At 36.4% G+C, this 2,976-nt stretch overlaps 1 pseudogene; it reads right to left on the bottom strand.

Moving 5' to 3' along the window:
• Positions 1-591: 591 nt before the first annotated feature.
• Positions 592-2,718, bottom strand: LOC105556794 (annotated as a pseudogene).
• Between the last annotated feature and the right edge of the window lie 258 nt (positions 2,719-2,976).

Here is a 2,976-nt window from a genome sequence, read left to right as displayed (position 1 = left end):
TTTGAAGTTTTGAAGGCCAAAAAAAGCTTATTTTCTCTAATTTTTTTAAAAGATACTAAATGAAGTAGACAATTTATATTTTTTGTATATAAAAGTACGATATGTGTACAACGTTTGGTAAAAATTTCAATGAAAAATATTAAAAATTAAGGCGTTGGCAATGTCTTGAAGTAGACTGTCCATAAAAAAATGCCCTCGCGATAGACAGCATAACTCGTCAATTTTCATCTGAAATAAAAAATCCAAAGTTTTTCTTAAAGTATGTTAGTATTTCTTGTCCCTGAACGAAGGAAAAAGAAAAAAATTGAAAATTGAATTTTTTGTAGCGTTTTCTACGTGTAAAAAGTGTCATTTTTTGCATAAAATTAGGCTATGTATTGGCTTGTAAAATGAGTTGTAATCGAAGATAAAATAAATCCTTCGTTCAGGGACTATAAAAACATGTTTAAAAGAAGTGTGCAAAATTTCAAGTCGATCGGTGCAATAGTCGTTGAGAAATTTTGTCTACCGATTTCGAAAAAGTGGTTTTGAGAAAAACGCGTTTAAAGTTTTAAAGAGGAATAAAACAGAGATAACAATTTTTTTTTCAACTTACATGGAATCATCGATTCCAGGTTCATACAGTAAAGTCCCTTCTGCAGCTGCTATGTCCAATTCATCTTTTTGCTGTTGCCGAAGTCGAATTCTTGCTTCCCGTGTCGTAGCGTTCGCTCTTTTTTCAGCTGCAATTATGCGATGGGCGTGTTGATTTCTTGCAAATTCATGGGAGTTTTGTCCAAGTTTCACATCCATAGCATATAGAATCGTTAGAAGAGCTGAAGTTCCTTCGTTAAAGATGCAGCAAGCGATATATGCAGCTATTTCTACGATCTTGGAACCAGCCGGAAGTATTTTTGGTGTGATCTTCCAAATTAGCTGGTTTAGGCTCTCGTTGTTATTTTGTGTGAAGCCGCCAAGACAGCGCTCTAAAAGTGAATCCTTGCTGATTTTCGTAAATCGGCTTGATTGCAGCTAAAATGTTATTCGATAATAGAGGCTTGTCGTGTTTGAATGACGAGAGGGTATTTGCAGCCGAAGCACGCTGCCAAGCGCATGAGTCAACGCCGCTCGGGCACTTATCATGCTGTGGGTCTTCGTCCGTTGAGCTGTAATGGTAGTAAGTTGCCCATATAGCATTCTTCATGTCGTGTATTGAATTACTGTGTCTTCTGATAGCTAGACCGTAGTAAACTGTCAATTTATCGATTACTGGTCCTGAAAGTTTGCCTTTGCCCGAAAGAATTTTTCTTCTAATCGTTTTTCCTTTTACTACTTTTTCTTCTATAGTTTTATTCACTAACTCACGTAAATTCTTGCCCATTCTCTTTTGAACATGTCCTACACATTCTTTCTTTTTTATTTCAAAGTATTCACCATAAGGTTTAGCATTTAAAACTCCGGTATATGTTTTAGAATCCCCGTCTCCAATGTAGTTATTGTACCGTAGACCATATTTTTCGAACGAGCGTTTAAACATTTCAACAACTGATGACACTTCCATGTTACCAGCTGCTCCTTGGTGATTGGCCATGCATTCATCGATTTCTATATGATTATTATACCACTCTTTATACTCTGTCGTATTTAGTTTTTTCGGTAATACTGAAGGAGAGGGGCATCCTCACCGATTTTGATGAAAATTTACAGGATCGTGTATTTTTGCCTGTAAAACACGAATCCGCAAGTTAAAATTGTCGCTCAGCACTAATAACAGAGTTATAAATTGTTAAAGTCTGACAGTTGTGGGGTTAGGATACCTGCCTTATCGACACCTACCGACACTATACAGGAGCGGCGCACAAATTTTGGTGGTGGTGGTAGGTCGAATTTTTAAGTAAAAAATCGTTCATCTCTTGGCCACTAGGGTCGCTGCGATACTGTAGCACAGCGGTAGTAGGACAGAGACACAGATATAGAAACCGTGATTTCTATATCTGTGTCTCTGTCCTACTACCGCTGTACTACAGTATCGCAGCGACCCTCGTGGCCAAGAGACGAACGATTTTTGGCTAAAAAATTCGACCTACCCCCATCATATGAGTTGCACTGTATGTAAGACCGTGGTCAACACCGTTTGTTTGTCGTATTTGTTGAACGAAGGTCTTTATCACGATGCAGCTGCACGATTTCTTAGCAGTGACACACAATAAAGAAAGTTTATTAGACTTTTTAATCGAGAATAACTTAATATGTAGTGAGATACAGTGTCCGAAGTGCAACAACAAAGTAAAAATTAACAAAAGTAACTTATTATTTCGCTGTTGTAAACTTTTTTACGAGAAAAATGAACATAAAAAGTATGTGAAGAAACAGTGTTTTTTTAAAACAAGTGCAAAAGTAGATACGTGGTTTAGTAAATCTAAATTAAGTTTAGAAACAATATGCAGACTTACCGCATATTTCATTATGATGAAACCTCCGCGACATAACTTCCTGACTACTGAACTTCAAATATCCGAGCATTCAGTCGTAGATTGGATTTCCTTTTGTCGAGAAGTAAGTATAGTTTAATATATTTAATACATTGAGTTTATTAATATATTAAATATATATATATATATATTCTAATGGAAAATATGATATAGATTTGCATCTACTGGGCTGATATCAACTCGACACAACTTGGAGGACCCGATAAAATTGTTGAGATAGATGAAGCCAAAATCGGTAAAAGGAAATACAATTGTGGCCGAATTATTGAGGAAAATGGATCTTCGGTGGATACGAAAGAGGTACAAGAAAAATATTTCTTGTAGCAGTTCCGGATCGCACGGAAAAAACTCTTGTTGAGTACATACAAAAGTGGATTCTACCTGGGACGTCGATAATGTCAGATTGTTGGAAGTCTTACAACTGTTTAAACAGTAAAGGTTTCCACCATCTGACAGTTAATCATTCTATGATCTTCGTCGACCCGGATAATGGTATGTATGGACA

Source organism: Vollenhovia emeryi, unplaced genomic scaffold (assembly GCF_000949405.1).
Source record: "Vollenhovia emeryi isolate VEMERY1.0 unplaced genomic scaffold, V.emery_V1.0 DF939775.1, whole genome shotgun sequence".
Lineage (NCBI taxonomy): Eukaryota > Metazoa > Arthropoda > Insecta > Hymenoptera > Formicidae > Vollenhovia > Vollenhovia emeryi.
This window is presented reverse-complemented; position numbering and strand designations above follow the sequence as displayed.